Here is a 20,417-nt window from a genome sequence, read left to right on the forward strand (position 1 = left end):
TACACTTCTACTTTCAAATAATATTACACCACTTCACAGATAATGAAATAACTTAAAACAAAATATTCCAGAATCTTCCTTCTGTTATTGAATCATTGATGACATTTATTTCACTTACATATAATCATATATTTATGCACACATACACGCAAGCATACACAATCAAATCTTTTGCTATCATTATTTTGAACAGACTTACCTGTTAGATAAACTGGTAGTAAGAAAAAAATAGAAGTTTTTATTTTTCCTTCGCCTATCCATTCTTTGGTGCTCTATGCTTTCTTTATTTCTGACTTTCTTATTTTATTTTTCCTTTTCTCTGAAGAACCACTTTTAATATTTCTTGCAAGGCAGGCCTATTGGCAACCAATTCCCTCAGTTTTTGTTTGAGAAAAGTCTTTATTCTCCTTTAGTTTTGAAGTAAAGCTGTACAGAGTACAGAATTCTAGGTTGGTGTGTATTTTCTCTCAACACTTCTAAATGTCTCATTCCACTTCACTTCTTATTCACTTGATTTCTGAGGAAAGATCAGATATAATTCTTATCTTTGCTCCTCAATAGGCTTCTTTCAAGATTTTTTTATTTTTTATTTTCTGAAGTTGGAATATGATATATTGAGATGTAAGATGTTTGTGCTTTTACTTCTTTGTTTGTGTTTGTTGTTATTTTGCATTAATCCCAAGCTTACTGGATCTATGGTTTGGTGTCTGATATTAATTTTGGGAAAATTCTGAGTCATTATTGCTTTAAATATTGCTTCTGTTTTATTTCCCTTCTTGTATTCTTGTACTCCATTACCCATAAGTTAATGTAGTTGTTCCACAGTTTTTGGATATTCTATTCTTTTTCCTTTTGGAATCTTCTTTCTCTTTGCACTTCAGTGTTGGAAATTTCTGTTGTCACATTTCAATCTCAGAGATTTTCTCAGACATGTTCAATCTATTGATGAGCTCTTCAAGGGCTGTCTTCATTTGTGTTACAGCGAAGATTTTTATCTCCAGCATTTCTTTTTGATTCTTTCTCGATATCTCCATCTCTCTGCTTATATTATGTATTTGTTCTTAGATGTTGTTTACGTTTTCCATCAAAGCCCTTCACATAATATTTACAGTTGCAGAGAAAACCTTGTCCGATAATTTCAACATTTCTGCCATACCAAACTCTGGTTCTGATGATTGCTCAAATTTTTCAAGCTGTGGGGTATTTCCCCTTTAAATGTGCCTTGTAACTTTTGCTGTGGTGTGGACACGTTACTTAGTGAAAGAGCAGAGGTAGCATCTCTGTAATAAGTGTGTGGGGGGAAGGGGCAGGATGTAGTCTTGGGACTGGCCTCAGTTATCAGGTGACCCTGTGTCCCTGGACTTGGACTTCTCAGTACCCGCCCTCCTCCCTAGAAAAAGTAGGATGATTGGAGAGGGCTGGGATTGGGCATTTCCTCTTCCCCGGTCAGTTAGACTCTGAGAAAACCCCAGCAGGCTGAACTCTAGGAATAAAGTTTCCCCTGAGAGCAAGCCTTGCTCAGAAGAACACAGTGACTGGTGTATTTTGAAATGGTTTCTTCCCTTCCTCTTACTGAAAGCATGAGGGGATTTTCTCTGACGTTCACTAGAGAACCAGGTTACAGTCTTGGAGGTGAAGCTCAGCACAGCGTGGGGCTCCCGGAGATTGGGTCACCCTGAAGTCTTGCTCTTGATTAGATTTGTCCACACTTCTGGCAGTTCGTTAATTACCCTTCCGGTTTCCTCCCCTGGCACTGGCTCCTGCTGAGGGCTTTGGCCCCGAATTTCTGCTCTGGTAAGTTGTGCTTTTCTGCATCTGCTGCTCTGCCTTCCCAGTTTGGGTAGCAGTTTGCCCTGGGACCAACTTCTGTTATGCATCTAAGGCAAGGTGTTGATTTATCAGTTTGTTTAGCTTCCAACGTATTTATTTCTTTTTGGATGGAGTGGTAACTTCGAAGTCCCTTACGTGCTGGACTGAAAACCACAACTCCATATTGTCTTAAAAAAGAATGAATTGAATCAGTGGCCTGTACTTAAAAATTAAATTATTCTACTTTAAAAGGCCCTACAGGGGATTTCTGGCTTCTGTGTAACACCTAGACTACACTGCCTGCCCTTTCTACCTTATTAGCGTTGAACGGTAGCTGCTCATATCCAGGGGGCCGAGTACTCCAGTTTTCCATGACCTACTCCCAGCATGGCCCTTCCAGTTATTGTTCTTGCTTCAGCCCGGAGGTCATTTGAGACTGTGATCCTTACTTTAGTTTGTGCTGCTCTTCCAGCTCTGTCCTCTGTGACCCTTGCTGGGTTTATTGTTTTGTATTTGGTCTCTGAGTTGACGCCTAGTCCCAAACTACCTAATGACAGATGTAGCACACCAGCTCCCCTGGTCTGCATCTGGTGTCTTTGATCTCCCTTGCTAAGCTAAAAACAGATCAGACGGTGCCCCACCAGGCTCAGCTTACTTGGGCCGGCTGACTGCTCCTCAGAAGGCGCTCACGTCGGGACTGTGAGGCTCCTGGCTCCTTTACTCCTTGCTGCCTCTCTCCCTGGTGGGGTCCTGGGGTGACCGATGTCTCTAATGATCTGCTGGATTCTGGCCTTTGGAAACCTTTAACTCGCACAGCTGCAGCCACTTAGCCATCAGCAGCAGCCTCTGCCCTGCTGCGACTGAGGGCTCCCTGCAAGCCTTGTGCAGAGAATTATTAGGAGTTCTTGGCAAAGCACTGTAGCTGCATGGCTGATTCCGGCAGGACTGCGTCCCAGCAGAGACTGCCAGCTACTCTGAAGTCAGGGGCAACTCTCAGATGCACTTTTAGTGGATAATCACTCAGAACAATTGCTGGATGCAGATGAAAACAAATGTGGAGAAGCAAGAAGCGATGTGTCAGGTGGTGGCTCACAAGACCCCAGTGTGCAGAAAGAGACTGAAACAAGTGGCTGCTTCCTGCCTCCTTTCCTTCTATGTAAGGCAGAAATTAGAGTTGCTGACTGAATAATGGTAGTTAAGCAGAGTAATTCTGTAAGACGGAGAGGATTTAATCATCGCCTGCTGTGCCAGCATTAGAAGCAAAAGACAGTCCCGGATCCCTGCTTCCTCTAGTGCATCTTGCTTTTGATCGAGTATCTTTCTATACAAGTGGCAGACACCCTGGCCCCAAATGGCATGGGAATGACAAGGGAATTCATTACTCACATCCTGCATATGGTCTGTTCTCAGGAGGCTCGTGGTCCATAGTATCACAGGAACTCGTTTCTCACTCCTCCCTGCTTTGGATGGGTTGGTACCATTTTCATGGTCTTTGCTTGCATAGTGGCAGCACAACTTGATCCTCGTGTCCTTCCACATTCAAGTCCAGTGTACAAAAGAGATCTGCAGTGCCAGGTCAATGCACGAGTGTTAATCACAAAATGACATTGTTTCGACATTATGCAAGGCTGTCTGTGCTTTATCTTCTACTGCATTTTTATGGGGGGCAACCCATTTTCTTCCTCTCCCCTTCCCTTGATACTGTAACAGTCTTTCTAAATTAAGTGTGTAACAGATTTTTAAAAAGGGAGCTAGTATCTTTTATTATCATTTAACCTAAGGTGAGGTTCCACTTTGACAAGCCCAACCTGGGGACATACCAACCTCTGAATGAATGGCTAGAGTTAGAGGGATTTGGTTGTGCGGAAGGCTCAGCTCTGGGTCACAAACCTGAGTCCTGGGGTCGTGGGCGGGGCCACAGCCAAAAGAGAGCAGGGGAATCTGAATGTCTCTGGTGGTTACCAAATGCCACTCCTCCTTCCTTGTAATATTTTGCTCCATTTCTCTCTTCCCCAGAGCACTTTCCTTAAAGACACCATGTAGCCTCCTGATTGTCAAATTCAGTGGGTAATACTCATGCATAATCTAAATAAAATTCCCTGCACAATTTGATTCTGGTTGTATTTTGATATTTTCTCCCCATTCTGAGATATCTTTAAAAACATTTCCTACCTGTTTTAATGATTTCCCTTCATCTGCCCAGCATTTAAATATTTGTTGTTATCTCCCCTGGAGTCAGTTCATCACCTTTGGATCAAGAAGGAACAGTGTCAGCCCAGAATGACAGATTACTGGAGTAACGATGGCTCAAACCGAGGGGATTCTTAGTGTCTCCCTGAAATGCTCTCTGGAGGTCACCGGGTTGGCCAGTAATATCATTAAGGACTCAGGCTCTTTTTACATGTTTCCCTCAAACTCTTCAGCTTGCTCGATTCTCTTCCTTGTGCTTGTCAATTTCATGGTGTCCAAATGCTGTAGTAAGGGGCGCTACTGCATTGAAGGCAGGGCCAGTAGTAAGGGGCAATCTTAGCATCTCTTTACTGTGAAACAAAAAAGCCTTTCAAAAGCCCTCCCGGAAAATATTTCCTTTGATCTTATCAGGTGGAACTGGGTCATACACCCATCCCTAGCTAAAAAGGGACTGTTATGGTTTGTGTGTAGATATCCCCCAAATCCTCAGGGGGCCATAGGTGGGGCTTTTCAGAGGTGGCTGGATCTGGAATGTGTGATGCTGGGATTGATTCACTGTGCGATGCTAGGCTCAAGGCTCTAGGATTAAGGGTGTGAGTGCTGCCCACCCTAAGTACCCTGGATAAGACAGAAGGGACAGAAAGAGCTCTGGGGGTCCCTTGTTACTTTGCTACCTCCTGCCCTCCATGGACTATTTCTCCTCTGCCATTCCTGTCCACCACGCCACCCAGCCTTGGAGCAGCTGATTATGGACTGAAACCTCTGGAAACTGTGAGCTAAATAAACCTTCCTTCCTTTAACTTTGGATGTTGGATATTTTGTCTCAGCAATGAGAGAAAAGTAACTGAGACAGCGGCAGGAAGGGGTGGGCAGGATGGTGATGTGGGCCATGCCTCCACTCTCCCTGCGAATCCCAGAGCTTTGATTGCCGTCTTCCTACTGGTGCTGCTAGGCTCTCCTCCGACCACCCTTGGAGACGCAGACCTATGGGAAGGCAGAGGCAAGAGTCCTCTACCCAGTGTGCCACAAACTCCACTCACATGCTCAAAGCAGCTCAGCACCCTCCCTCTAAAGTGCTCGGGGCCTGTGTTCTCCTAGTGGAGTGAAGCAAAGAGAAAGCCGGGCACCAATGTTTCGTCTTCCCTCTTCCTCATCCCACTCTGGCTAGAGAAATGGACTCCTTTCTGCAATTATTCAGGCTGTCCAATATTAAACTGTAGATTTATGCTTTTTTGCCATGTGACTACACAAATGCTCCCAGCAGGAGCCTCTCCCATCCCTTAGATTTTGGACTTCGGTGCTTGGCTGGATTTGGCCAGTGGCCGGGGATGGGAGGGTCAGACAGATTCTGCAGGACGTGGCGGCCCCGCACCTTTGTGATTGTCCTTTGGGCTCTCACAATCCACGGAGGGAGGGTGAACCCCAGGGCTGCAGCCTCTGATGCCTGGTCCTGGAGCTCAGTGTCTCCAACCTGTGTCACTGAGCCTGGAGCTGTCTGGACCACCCTTACCGCCACACCCTGCAGACACAGGCAAGAGAGTAAATGCTTTTCCCTACAGCACACTGAGTCTGAGGTGGTTTACTGCAGGGGCAGTTGTTCACTAATGCACACTCTACAATCCAACCCCAGAAACATCCTCTATGTTCATGCTTCACCTGCCTGCACTCTCTCCCACTCACCTGTCCTGTGTAACTTTAATAATCTAACCAAAATCCTGCCTCCTCTGTGAAGTCTTCCCTGCCCGGGGAACCATTCTATCAGAAAAGAGAGACATCGGGTGATGAGTGAGTTTAAAACTCATGGTGAGTGTTTAAAACGGGAGACTGAGTAGTATCACATAGCTGGAACACACAGCCCAGGGGCTTGTTCCTGCTTTGGGGTGGGGGGCACTGGGGGCGTTTCTGAGCTCTGGTATTTACAAAGAGGTGTGGGAGGCAGAGAGGACTTGGCTAGATAAAGTGTGGAGGCAGGAAGACCCCAGAGAGAAGGCAGAGTGCACCAAGCTGCTGAACGAGGTGGCTGGCACTGAGGGAGCAAGGGAGACCGTGGGAATCGGGCCCCGCAATCCTGGTGTAGATGGGACAGCACTCAGGTCTGGCCCTTGTCCCGAGAGCAATGGGAGGTTTTAAGCAGGTGGTGACATGGTGGAGACCGGGCGTACAGGACCAAGCACGTCCTTCCCTGAGGTCCCACAGGACTTTCGTATCTATTACTGTATTTACCTACTGGCATCGTAACAGAATGCTTAAAACCGTTGCTCCTAGACTGTCAGCTCCTGCAAGCAGAGTGGCAGCCTCAGAGCAACCTCAGAGCTCTTCGTGGTGGAAGCAATCACAAGGGGAAGGAGTTTCTGTCAGGTGTGATGACGCAGGCCTGGAATCTCAGCACTCTGGGAGGCTGAGGCAGGGGGATCACAAGTTCCTCTCCAGCCTGGGCAACTTAGCGGCTTAGCCATGCCCTGTCTCAAGACATTCAGATAGGGCTGGTAATGCAGCTCAGTGAAGAGGGCCAGGGTTCAATCCCCAATACTGGAAAGAAAAGAAGAAGTTAACATTTAGTAAACATAAGTTTTGTGTCACACGCTGGATTGGGAGGCTGAAGGGCAGAACTCTGAGGAAAGATGAGGGAAGGGAAAGGGTCCATTAGTCATGCTCAAATTAACCCCCAAGGACAAGATCCAGCCCAGAGCCGCAAGGATTCAGGTTAGATTGGAGCCAGCGTGCTGTACGGAGATGTGGGATGTTCACAGCGTGTGTGAGTTCTCCAGTCTGATCGGAATTTCCTCCCCTTGAGCCCTTAGGAAGGAGCCTGATTCTCCTGGGGGGACAAGCAGTTAAGTATAATTGTGCTGAGGGCCTGGTGTCAGGCTGGGGGCCCTGTGAAATCCTCCTGCACCCCTTTCTGGGAGTGACCGAGACTGCCTGGAAATAATTTGTCCTCAAACACTAGGGAGAATCATGGGGCTATTTCTGCAGAGGAAATTGTTCTCAGGTCAAGGGGTGTTCTAGGCGTCAGAAGCCGTGGAAGCCCAGGGAAACTTGGTGACAATTACTTAACCTTGTTTGCAAAATGAGGTTCAACACAACGACTCTGCAGGGTTGTTTAAAGAAACCAGATGCTAAGGTGGCCCCTGTGCCATAAAGGGAGGGGGGCAGGCGTGTGTCCTTGGGCTTCCTGACAGCTTCTTCTTTATGTTCCTGCTTTCAAAGAGAAGAGAGGAGCATTGGGCAGAGGAGGAGAAGGTGGGAATGGGGGGGGGAGACAGAGAGAGAGAGAGAGAGAGAGAGAGAGAGAGAGAGGGATATCAAACGTACCGAGAGATAATTTTGATTCCCCCCTTTCCAGAGGGAGTGAGGGAGCGGAACATCTTTCTCTACCCCCATGCTGCTGCATGGCGATACAGACTTTCAGAGATATTCATGTTGTGATTTATTCAATTCTTTTTTTCCATTGATTTTAATTAAGTTCCCGAGCTGTCTCCAAGCCCGGGGAATGGGAACAAAACATGAAACACTGAGAGCCAAATGCTTTTCTTTTGCAATTGAGTTTTCCTGAGTTCTTAGAGTGCTTCACAGGAGACGATGAAAGTGGAATCCAGAAGCGGAGGCACTTCCTCTGCTCCATCAGTCCCCAAATAATAAACATAAAAATTAAAACCTGGTTAAGGAAAATCACAGAAGTCATTACAGCTCGGCAGCTGATGGAGACTTTGATCACGTCTTTTATGCAATTTCACAGTTTCTGGGGGAATTCGCTAGCAGCACTGATCATGTTTGGGCCAGGCGGGCTGTTTCCCCAGCAGAACGTGCCCCTCCCAAACCAATTTCATCTTTTGATCCAAGCTCATGTCATGCTTTTTAAGGGAAATGCACCATCGCTTCTGGACCAGTTACTGGATCTCATCAGACCCGGCCCACGCCAGACCCAGACCCTTCCAGGCTCCTGGAGGCTGAGACAGCCACTGACCTTGGGCCACAGCAGGCCACCATGCAGTGTCTCACAGCTTGGGAGCCGACCACTGCCCCACACAACCTCTTGCAGGAGTGACAGGGCTGAAGAGCAAATGCCTGTGGGCTGGTCTGTGATCTAAAGAGAAACGGCCCTGGTGGGGCCTCAGCGTGTGGTGAACACGCAGTTTCCATACAGGGAGCAGCCTGGAAAGTATGACCTGAGGGAACAGTGGCCTGGCCAGTCACAAGGGGAACTTTCCATGGAAGCCAGAAACAGATACTTCTCGGAATATGAAAAAACATTATATATTGATATTTATTAATAAATATTGATAACCAAATCAAAGAATGTAACACTTTGTGGTTACAAAAAATACATCCAAGGACTGGATTTTAGCATTGGACAGTCAGTCTACAGCATCCAGCAAGGTTCTTGGGGTTTGTGCCTGGCAGCACCACCTGACATTAGAAAGTATGTCAACGTCCCCACACTCATTTAAAGGCAAATCATTGCTTATAGGAGTAGTCTGTATTTGTAGGACACACACAGTGTAAATCCTTCTGCGCAATATGTAACCAGTGAATGCTATAACCACTGACATCATCCCGGGCACCTCCATCCTCTCCTTTCTCATCACCACCACTAGCACCACGATTTCCAGCAGGACCCAGAGGGTCCCCTGCACATGTGCGGTGTGTCCTCTTGCTGCCCCATCCTTTACTTCTAAACCCACCACCACTGCTACTTTAATGAAGACATTTGTCATCTGCCCCATAAGGCAACGTGAGCTCCAAAGGCCCCAAAGGAAATAAAACAGGCCCATTACCAGGCCCATGAGCTGCCATTACCCGGGCTCTCTGCCATCGGGCACAGCCTGAGTGACGTGGTTGGTGCTGGTGACACATTCTGGGAAAATCCCTCAAGCCCCCTCTCTACAGAGCATCGAGTGCATGCAAAACAGCTCAGCACGTTGAGGGACGCAAATGGCAACGTGGAAGCTGTCACGGGGCAGGCGGTGGAGCTGGAGGACCCTGGATAAGATCTGATTGTCCTCACCGGCACCTGGGTGGGGAACTATAGCCATTTTTTCCCATTGAGAACAGGAACCTCAGGAGTCCTCACTAGAGCTGTGAGTGACCCTGCTCCCTCCACAGCCCGCATAGGAGACAGGCCAGGAGGGGCTGTGAAGACGGGTTCCGGACTCTGCCCCTCAGCACATTTCCCTTTGGTGTTATTGTTCGTGCTGCGTCTCAGGGGAGCGGATGAAAGGCACACAAGGCGATATTCCGGGTGTCGGGCTACTGCTGAGTCCTCCTCACCCCTCCTGGGTGCTGCTCTGAGGTGCTCCTGGCTGGAGGCCCCTCTCTCACCCCCTCAAGTCAAGGTGGCTGCAGAGCACTGCAGTCTGCTTCCTTTATTCCCCGTCACTGCGTTATCATTAATTGTACTGTATCCACCGGGCTGGAGTAGGAACCACCTAGTAGATTAGCAAAGCATGAATGGTTGACGAGCAGGCCACAAACTGAGGCTGGAAACCCACTCTGGGCGTGGGCGGCACCCACCAGCGTCTTATGGCCTGGATAGAATAGAAAGGGAAAGAAGAAGGAACTCTGAGTTTTTCTTCTTCAGAGGAGCTAGACTCGCACCAGACGCTACAGTGAGCTCCAGGCCTTGGACCTCTGGCCGATCCTCTGCCTCCCCAGCATGAAGGCGTCACTGGGGACCTTCCACCCGAGTAAGCGGGAGGCCATGTAAGGCTACCTCGGAAACCCTTCATATGATCACTGTCGATCTTATATTGCATCCGACCCTCCAGTGACCCTGACTGACCCTCCCTGGTAACAAGGCCACTGGACAGACACTGCCTGCCTTTCTCTGGCTCCCCTGCTGGTGTTGTGTGTGATGTGGAATAGGTGACCAAGCATGCTCCTCCTAGCCTGTTTAGTCCTTCAGGCAGCAGTTCAGATTTTACCCCAACTCGGGTGCTCCAAGGTCCAGTCTCTGCCAACAGCGTCAGCACCGCTTGCAAGTTCATGAGAGATGTGAATTCTCCTGCTCTAAGCTCACAGGGGTGGAGCCCGGCCACCGGGGTTTGCTTTGAGACAATTCTAAGTTCACACACAATTGTAAGAAACCACACAGAGAAATCCTGTCTACACTCTTTCCTATTTTCCCTGATGGTAACTTTTTGCAAAATGATAGAACAATAGGCCAACAAAAGACATTGACATTCATTCCATCTACTGATCTGATTCAGATGCCCCTGTCTTTACCAGTATTCACTTGCGAGTGCAGTGCATGGATTCAGGTCTGCTCAACACTATCTTGTCTGTAGGTTTGTGCATCTGACACCACGTTCAGCATCATGGGTCCCAGTTGTTAACCCTCAGCAACCTCACCTGCCTCCCAACCCCAGCAATCTGTTTGCAACAAGCTCTCCAGCTGAGTCTGATGTTCTTGAGTTGGAAATATGAGGATGCCTTGCTCCAAAGAAAATAGTTATGCCAGCATGTTGCAGCAGCTCTGTGCCAGGGCAGCAGTGTGGTAGCTAAGACGACAGGAAACAATAGTTGCAGTTATAGCAGGCAAAGTCATGATTTGAATCCAGAGATCTGACTTCGCCCGCAAGAGTGCACTGAGTTTGGACCCAGCACAGAAGTGTGAAGAGACCTCACCTCCGAGGGGCAGTTCGAAGGTCGGACGCCACCTGAAGTTGGTCAGCTCCGTGGCCTTTTGGAAGTGTGATGCCTCAGTACTCCTGGTTAGTGGCCAAGCATGTAGAAGAAACTCAGTAAGGACCGAACTGATAGTGAGTTAGAACTTAAATGCCATTTTAGGAATTCTTCCAGCTCAGCAGCCCCTTTTGCAGATGGGGAAATTAAGGCCTAGGCAGGGGCTAGGACACTGGTCACAGAGCGGTGAACCAGGCCGAAGCTCAGAGCTGTGACATCCAGCCGGTGGCCGCCAGGGAGTGCAGAAGCCCTGGGGATCTGGTCCAGCGCTGTCTTGGGAATCGGGAATCCTGTGATTGGTGCTGGGTCCTGACCTCTGCAGTTAACTTGTCCTAGGGCTGACCAGGTGCTGGAACTGATACTGAGATTCTCCTGGACATCGATGATCAAGTGTTACCTAGCTGATCCTTTAGGAGGACTCCCCAAATTTAATTTTGGCCACTATGTGTTTTAGTCTTAGCTTTGTGTTAAACGCGGGCTGAGTCACAGCCGCGAGCACTGAAGGGTGAGTTGCCTCGTGGGAGGGAAGAGAACTCTCATGCCTCACACCCAGCTCTGGCCTGATGGGGGCCGTCAGTTTGGCGTTGAGCTATGTGTGGATATTCATTGTCTCACTCACTCCTCTTTGACTATTGCACAGCCACTCCAGACGGAAGTGTGTGTTATTCCCAGTTTACATGTTGGAGATTATGGGAGCCCAAGGAGCCTGAGCCAGGTCCCCGGATTGTTGGGTCAGGCTCTGTGCCACACCCCTGTGCCACCCTGTCTAGAAGGCACTGGTAGACAGCGAAGAACACACCCTGGTGGACCTCAAAGTCTGGTCACTGAGCACACAAGTGGGGTCATTTCCTAAAAATAAACCCTGTTTTGCAAGTTTGACAGACAGCTTGGCCCCCTCTCTAAAGGGAGATCCTTTACCAAGTCTCCTTATGCTGTGACAGTGTCTCTGCCCCTTCTAACAGGTGAGGCGACCGGTCCTCAGAAAGGCAGGTGACTCACCTGAGCTCCCCCAACCTGGGCACCACAGCCTGGACTTGAACCTGGGTCAACCGAACTCTGGAACAGAGTGCTCTGCCCGCCCCCACGCCACTCCTCTTCTTATTAGAAGCACGATGCAATTAAGTGCTCCAGGCTCGCATAATTCAAGAGACACTCGACACCACAATCTGCCCTAGATGCCATCCATAACGGAGCAGTGACAGACAAGCTGCCCTGATGACAAGCATGAGATCCTAGCTGCTGGATCCGTCATCGCCATTACGCCTGCCGTATCTCCATTATCTTCCCCATAAGACATATTTACAGCAATATTAAAGGGAGATGAAGGGATATATTATCTTCCTTGCATATGACATATATTATACGCCCATGCCCCATCAGTGCTCCGACAATGCCAGACAAGCCCAGCCCACCAAACCAGGGCTGCAGGAGGAGAGTCATCTCTCTTAGTTTCAAAGGTGGGGGCTGTGGCTGTGGCTATGACCCTGATCGCCTGGCCAGCACTGGACAGTTTGTAAGGACTTCATCCTGCACTTGCTCCTCTACTGGGCAGGGAGCCTGGTCTCCATCACCACCCCCATTCACAGACGAGAAGACCATGGCTCAAAGGAGCCAACACTTAGCCTCAGGACCCCTATGAGAACTGGTAGAGGCAGGACCAGAACCTAGACCTCGTGACATTGTATTGCCTAATATCCTCATGGAGCAGATGTCTCTTGGTGTGCATTCATTCATTCATTCACTCATCATAAAGACAGTGCACTCATTCATCAAGACAATGGATTCAAAAAAAAGAAAAGGCCCGGGGATTTAGCTCAGGGGTTCTGCCACCTGCCTGGTAAGTGCACGGTCCAGTACAAAAAAAAAAGACTGTGCATTCATTTACTCACTCATTCAACAAAATTTATTTCATTCATCACTCAGACTAGTGCATTCATTCAGTCACTCATCATTGAGGCAGTGCAGTCATTCATTAGGACTTAGTGCATCCATTTTTCCCACTCATTCATCCTGGAGACTCAGTGGATTCATTCATTTACTAATCATTCACGAGACTTAGCACATTCATTCACTCATTTAGTCAAGACATAGCGAAGCCACTCACTCATTCATTAGGCCTTAATGCACTCATTCTTGACTCATTCATAAGTCTTAGTGCATTCATTCATTTGCTCACTGATTTAGATTTAATGGTCAACTGCTTGGGTGTGGTGAGATGGTGAAGGATGCTGCACTTGCTCCCTACTCTCCAGAGCTCAGAGCAGCAGTACTGCCAGGGCCTGGGAGAGCATGGGGACATTTGTGGTTGTCACATAAGGGGTTCTACTGGCACAGAGTGAGCAGATTGTCCTACTATGCACAAGACAGCCCCCATAGCAGAGTTGTCAATCCCCAAAGCCAGAGGTGCTGGAGGTGAGGAGCCTGGGCTACAAGCACATTGGGAATTAATCAAATGACCACACTCACGAGAATGAGTCACACAGAAAGAAGTTTCCCCAAGCAAGGCAGGCATGGAGAGCTACTGTGAATGCTCAAGTGTCCAGCCTGTGCTAGGTGTTCCAAGCACCTCTCACCCCTGTAATGCAGTGCAGGGTGGGGATTATCATCGTCTCCATTTGTAAGCGGAAGAATGGAGGCCCAGAGAGGTTAAATACCTTGCTCAGAGTCATACAGACAGAAAGAGGCTGCACTGGGATCTGAATCTACACCACTGGCCTCAGTTTCCAGGCTTTTGACCACTGTCCAGAGCTGCTTCCTTGTGAGACAAAGGAGCTTGCTGCACTTTGGGGTCGAGGGGTGCTTTGTGGGGGGAGGGATACATGGCTTGAGATGTAAGGCACCCTTCTGTGGCAGAGGAGGGAAGAGGGTTCTAGTCAGAGTGAACCGCATGTGCAAAGGACATGTGACGAGGGGCAAGTTAGGAAGCAGATGGAGAATGGATACAAAGGGAAAGGCACTGGAAGGCGAAGTGGGTGGGGGCTGCATGGGCCCCATGGTGGTTTACAGCGATGGTGAATGCAGAGAGCTGGACAGGTCTGAGAACTATCTAGAAGGTGGCAATGGAAAGGCGTTGGGGCAGGCGGAAGGTGATACCTTGCTCATGGCTGGGTTCCGATTCTCTCACGCAGTCACCTAGAGGAGGTCTGGGGGCTCCTGGGTGGTGCTGGGAAGCGTTGCTGGCCTTGGCCCCAATCCCCCAGACCTGAAAGGCCAGCGTCCCTGCTCATGGTCCTAGATGCAAGCCACGGGGCAGAAGTGACACCGCATCACCTTGCTGACAGTCCTCTGTTTGTGCTCTAACTCACAGATAATTAATGTCAGCTGCTGTCACTGCACCCCAGCTAATCAGTGTGTGGGGGAGCCGCACTGGTCGATGAGCAGCCCGGGGACCTGTCAGGCCCAGGAAAGGGCGCGTCATCTGCCAAGTTGCCTGAGAGTGCTGTGAATTTTAGCGCATGGCTGCCTGCTTCAGATGCATCGACAGTCTCCATCCCATGGGAGGCGGGCCTCCCAGGTCACGTCTGCAGCTCTGGGGCCTGTGCCAGGCAGGAGGAACAGGGTGAGCTGGGAAGGGAGCTCTGGCAGATGTGGACTCTCTCTCCCTGCCTCCCTGTGTGCAAGCCACATGGACAGCCTCAAAGCTGTGCTCACAATTCATAGAATTGCATGCGCGTTCTGCAGCAGCCCCGACACACTCAGAGCTCCCCAACCTGTCAGTCTTTGCACATTTCTTGGTCCTTGCGCAGTCGCTCCTTCTGGGTCCCAGCACCTTCATCCTCAGCCCGCATCCATTCCAGTACTCAGTAACTGTCAGCATGGTCCCGGAAAAACAGTCTGTTTTTCTGAGGAGCTGGCATGGACCCTCTGTGTTCCAACAGCGCCGTCTACAGGCCCGGAGGACCCTTGTTCATTCACTCACCCATCCATTCATCCATTCATCCATTCATACATTCATCCATTCATCCATTCATCCATTCATCCATTCATCCATTCATCCATTCACGAGATCAGCACTGAGGTCTGTTATGCGCCAGCTCTGCAAGTTCAGACGGTGCTGCAGCGAGACGTGGGGTCCCGGGGCTCCCAGTCAGTGGACAATGTGCCCGCGGTGGGTAACTTTCGGGTGATCAGGTCTCCTTCCCCACGGCATTTCTCTTGCCTCTTTCCCTCCTGTGACTCAGATTCCCTGGGGGTCTTGCTGAGGTCTGGGACTGTCTGATTCAGGTCTGGCTGTTTTCTAATTATTATTTCTTCTGTTATTTGTGGTGCTCGGAATTGAACCCAGGGCCTTCACACTGAGCTGCACCCCAGCTTCCTTTTTTATATTTTATTTTGAAACAGGGTTTCACTAAATTGTTTAGTTTCCCAGGGTAAGCTTGCACTGAAGATCCTCCTGCCTCAGCATCCCATAGTGCTAGGTTACAGGCGTGCACCATGCCTGGCTTTGTGTCTGGAACTTTTTGTGATTCTTACCTGTCCCCTGCTTCCTCCTTTAGTCAGTCAACAAACTCTTCAGAGAGCTGTTTTCTCGCTGGTTTCCTGCCTAGTGGTGGCACTGCAGAGCAAGACAGGTCAGGCCAATGGGGCCTCTGCCCTGAGAAACATCCAGGCTGGTGGTGGAGACAGGAGATGGAGGGGATCCTTGTGCCGCTGGGGACTCCCCACCAGTGTCATCAGGACGATGCAGCAAGGCTGTGTGCTTAGCACAGCCTAGAGGTGGCCTCCAGAGGGAGCATTAGGCTCAGCCAGGCTCACTGACACTGCCAAGGTCTCAGGGCCAACACCAGGGGTCTCCCAGACACCACCAGGCAGCCTCCCCTGGTCTCATTCATTCAGTAAATATTTATCAAGCACCTATGATGCTCTGGGTGCTAGGATCAGGTGCTGTGACAGAGGCTGAGGCAGCCACAGTCCTGGAGTCCATGGCCTGACCAAGATGCTTTGGGGCAGAGATGAGCTCTTCTGGGTGACACATTCACAGCGGAGGTGATTGCTCATTGGGTTCTGAGGCCTCCACAGGAGTTCTCCTGGCAAAGTGTGGAAGGATGGATGTGCCTGGTGTGAAGTTGAGCAAGTCACTTTGGGAAGCGGGAACAGAATGTGCAAAGGCCTGGAAATATGTCCCTAAGTCGTGGGAATCTTTTCCTCCCTCCCTCCTTCCTCCCTCCCCCTTTCCCTCCCTCCCTCCACTTCCCTCTCTCCTCCCCACATTGTCTCCCTCCCCAGAACCACTGCCTCTTTTCCCGAGTGTCCTTTCCAATTACTCTGTACAAAAGCCAGTGTGTAGGACTGTTTTCCTGCCCCCTCTTTATTTCCAAGAGGGCAAGCTACGCCTGCTGTTCTGGCGGATGGTGGGAGGCTGAGGCTGGGACCCTGGGTGGCAGGGAGTGTGGGTCAGGATTAGCTTGTGTCAGGATTAGCTTGTCCACCACACCAAGGCCCTTTTGAGCACAGGAACACTCTGAGCCATTTCTCCATTTTTCTCCAAGCCAAGACACTTTCAAGGAAACCACAAGCATGGGCAGAGTCATCAGGAGCTGTGTGATTAACTTCATTACACACAGAACAATAGCTGCCGCCCACCCATCCCCACCCAAAATGAAGAAAACTGGACTTGCAGGAAGATGAGCACCAGAGTCCGCATCGCCTCTGCACTGAGCTGCCCCTCTCGTTGGCTCCTTAATTTATTTTCCGGAAAACATTCTCTGACTATCAGAGCAGCTCCCTTCCCTTTGTCAGCAACCAACCCTGGGAACCAAATTGTTGGCTAAAAATAATGTATTTTTATTAAAAACCATTTTAAATCAGTGCCTATTTCTAAGACAGATTCACATATGGATAACCATCCAGTATTGCTTGTTATAGATAAGTGATGAATTATTTTAATCAGAAATGGATTTAACAGCACTGCAAAAATAAATTTGGGAGATTTTTCACAATCTGGTTGTCTTTTCTGATTCTTCATGTTTATATTTAGTATTGAATGAAGACTAATCGTGACTCTTGGGCATTCCATCAAAGCTGCCCGAAGTGGATGCGTCCCACCCTTAATAAAGATCGGCACCCTCTCCCGTCACCCTGGGAAACTGGCCCCACCTCTGGGCGCAGTTACATGGGGAAGGGCACCCACAGAAACTTCCTCCCAACACCAGCAGGGGCCTCTGGCTGTGCCTTGCTGTGTTCGGTCAGCATCACCAGCACCCGTGCATTCGATGCCTGCCATGTGTGGACGCTGCTCCTGGGAGGAGGGGTCAGGAGGGACCCCGCTGTGCCCTGGATCCCCAATCACTTAGGACCTCAGACAAGAAGGGCCTCAGCAGCTTCTACTTGCTCATGCTTGGGGTGGGAGCTTGTTTTACTTCATAACCCAGATTGTAGCTTCTCAGTAGCACTGGGGAGCAGAAGCTTCAGGCCTGGGACGTGGAGGTCGGCTGGGGGTGAGAAGCTGATTTTCAGGACGCTGAGTCAGTCAGGTCTCTGAGTGTGAGCACCAGGGCCAAGGCAGGCTGGTCTCGGGCGCCAGGCCAGGCTGGCCCATCAGCATGGCGTGGGCCTCGCTGCCCATTAGCCTCAGGTGGTCCTTGGGTGCTTTTTCTCCATGTTTTGCTCATTGCTCTCATTTCCAAAGACAGGGTGGATCTCAGACTCCCGGTGTTTATGAGGCAAGGGTATTTGTTTAGCTTTTGTCATGTTTGTCTTTATAGCTACTTTTTACTGGTGGCAAGAAATACCAGTATTTCATTTACAGTAGTGATAGAAAGTGGACTTCAATGTGTACTTGTTGGAGATAAAGAATGAGTCAAATTAAAGATAGTATAATAACTTAATGCTACAATAGGGAATATAAGAATGGCAAAAGCCATGATGATATTCAGAAGAGTAAATCGATCTTATTCACATTGGTTTTCAGGCAAAGAGAGGGTTGGTGGGTTTAAGCGACAGAAGGAATCTTCCCTTAGGCTTCCATTTTGGTCTGAGGATCTCAGATATCCTACATAAACTCATTGAGCTGCGGCGAGTTGAACTCAACAAATGAGGTCAGTGTCTCCTCTGCTCCCTTATATCTTTCCATGTCACTGGTGGGAAGGTGCCAGGTGTGGGAGTAGGGCAGAGCAATGGGACAGTTCGCTCCTGACCCCCCCCCCCCCGTTTGACTCCAATCGATTAGTGGCACCTTTGGCCCCGAGGGCACGGCCTGCCCTGCTTTCTATCATTCTAGGGGCTGCTGGGAATGAAGACTTCTCCTTCCGGGAGCCTGCTGTCTGCGGACCTCACAGAACTCAGCTGAGTCCTACCTGCTTCCTTTTCTTGGTGAGCCAATGTCATCAGGCTTTGTTTATCAAGACATCTCTCTGGGTTGATGGGGCTGACATTAGCAGCTGGGATTAATATAGTTTTGTTCCCCTTCCATTTATTTGGAGAATCTCATTAAGGCAGGTTTCCTTCAGGAAATTGATGCTTTAATATTCTGCATTGTCAGCTGAGGACCCGAATTTTATTTCTTGAATAACATTTAATTAAATGTGCAGGCTCCTTTCCCCAGTGCACCAGTGATCATGGCCCTGGGCCCACCTCCACCTCGCTTTGGAAAATTAGCAGAAAGCAGGGTTGGGGGCCAGAGCGGGGCTACACAATGAAGTTTATGGGCTGCACCTGTGCTGTAATCAGTGCCCGGGTCCTGCTGACACACAGCATTTCCAGGGCTTCCACCAGGCACAGCTGCCTTGCCAGTGTGGGTTCCTGCACCAGGAGCAGAAGATAATGCACCAGGGCCCGAGGGCCACACCTGGCCCTTGATCTACGGTTGTAGATAAAGTTTTATTGGAACACGGCCACACCTACTTGTTGATGTGTCATCTGTGTCTGCTTTTGTGAGGCTGACAGCATAGTCCTTGACCCTGCAGCAGGCCTACCTCAGCACACCCGGGGCTCTGGGCAGAGTGCTTGCTGTCTCAAGCAGTCTACACACAGTTGTGCCTGTGTCCCTGGGGCCCAGTTCTCGGGTCCCTCCCAGGCAAATTTGTAGGTGCCCCTATCCCTTATATAAAATGGCATCATCTTTGCAAAAGACCCATGCACACCCTCCCACATCCTTTAATTCATCTGCAGAGTACTTATAGCACCTGATACAATGTAGATAATACAAAACTAGTTTTGCACTGATACTGACAAGAAACAAGGTGTCTACCTGTTCAGTACAGATGCAAGTTTTTCCAAATATTTTTGACTCCTGGGTGCTTGAAGCCGTGGATGCAAAGCCTGTGGATCCCCGAAGCTGGTTGTGCTTGTCTCATTTTAAAAACTCCCCCAAAACTATTTATAGAATGAACCAAACATGGTTCTAGGCACTGAAGATGAAAGACACTGAAGATGGAAGATTGAGCAAGACAGGAGGACCCAGCTCTCTATACCATGGAGGAAAACAGGTAATAACAAAGTGCCCTTATAAATACATAGACAAGAGGGCTTCAGATAATGATTTGTGCTGTGGAGAAAATAAAAGCAGTGTGGAGAAGCAAGATGGTTTGTGTCTGTGGGAGTATTAGATGGGGTGTTCAGGGAGGGTTTCTCTGAGGAGGTGACATTTGAGTAGAGATGTGGGTGGTAAGTCAGAGGAGGCTTTGCAGGAAGAGCAGCCCAAGGCAGGGTTTAGCTGGCACAGGGCCACCGGAGTGAGGCTAGGGGAGCAGAGTCACAAGTAGGTCAGGAGCTGGGCAGGACCCAGCATGCAGGGCCGAGTGTGGTTGCCAGAGAGTTGGGGCTTCATTAAAGGTGTGATGGCAAGTCCAGGAATACTGGCCTCATTTACTTGTGTGTGAGACTGTGGGATTTGTAAAAATCAGATTTTTGGGGGTGCCTGTAATTTACAATAACACTGAGCAGAAGGTACAGAGACTCCTCATATGCACCCTGCCCTGCACTTGCATGGACCCTCATCATCAGCCCCCAAAACCAGCACAGTCCATTTGTGTCAGCTGAGGGCCTCACACATTATCACCCAAAGTCCGCAGTTCACAGCAGTGCTCACACTTGCTTGTGTGCTGTGTGGGTCTGGACAGATGTCTAAGGACTATCTCCACACCAAAGCATCCTGGGGAGTATCCTCACCACCTTGGAAATCCTCTGTGCTCTGCCTCTGCCTCCGTCCCACCCCTAGCCCCTTGCAACCACTGAGCTTTTTTTTCATAATTTTATCTTTTCTAGAATGTCATAGACTAGAGATCAGGCAGCATGAAGCCTTTTCAAACTAGCTTCCTTCACTTAGTAATAAGCATTTCTTTTCATTAAGTTTATTGGTACATTTTAGGTACACAATACAGTTACATTCATCATTGGGATCTTATACCTGTACATGATATATCTTGGCTCTTATTTTTTCTCCATTTCCCTGCCCTCCCTTCACCCCCTCCACCCTTCCCTATTTACAAAGACTTTGTTTCCATGTTTTTCCTTTTCTCATATGTTTTCTTTTCCCTTCTTTCCTTTCCCCTTCCCCTCCCACTTCCCCTACTCCTTTAGACATTTTCTTCCTATTACACATTATCAATTATACAATTTGATCCTTATTTACACTTTTAGCTTTTCACACTAGAGAAACTATTCAGTATTTACATATGTGTGTCTTATTTATTTCACTTAAGAGTATCGCCTCAATATGCATCTGCTTAGCTATAAATGTCTCTAGTTTCTCATTCTTTATGGCTGAGTAGTACTCCATTTTATAAAAAAACCTC

At 48.9% G+C, this 20,417-nt stretch overlaps 1 protein-coding gene across 1 annotated transcript in view; it reads left to right on the forward strand.

The window, feature by feature from the left end:
• Positions 1-16,622, forward strand: part of Hrct1 (histidine rich carboxyl terminus 1) — a 255,785-nt gene extending 239,163 nt beyond the window's left edge. Inside the window, exon 7 of the transcript XR_015450373.1 lies at positions 16,173-16,622. The gene's annotated coding sequence lies outside the window, so the exon portion shown is untranslated. The remainder of the gene's footprint in view (positions 1-16,172) is intronic.
• The last annotated feature ends 3,795 nt before the right edge of the window (positions 16,623-20,417 follow it).

This window comes from Heterocephalus glaber, unplaced genomic scaffold (genome assembly GCF_053883595.1).
Source record: "Heterocephalus glaber isolate CG9 unplaced genomic scaffold, H.glaber_assembly_v1.0 deba00000943, whole genome shotgun sequence".
NCBI classification, from domain to species: Eukaryota; Metazoa; Chordata; class Mammalia; order Rodentia; family Bathyergidae; genus Heterocephalus; species Heterocephalus glaber.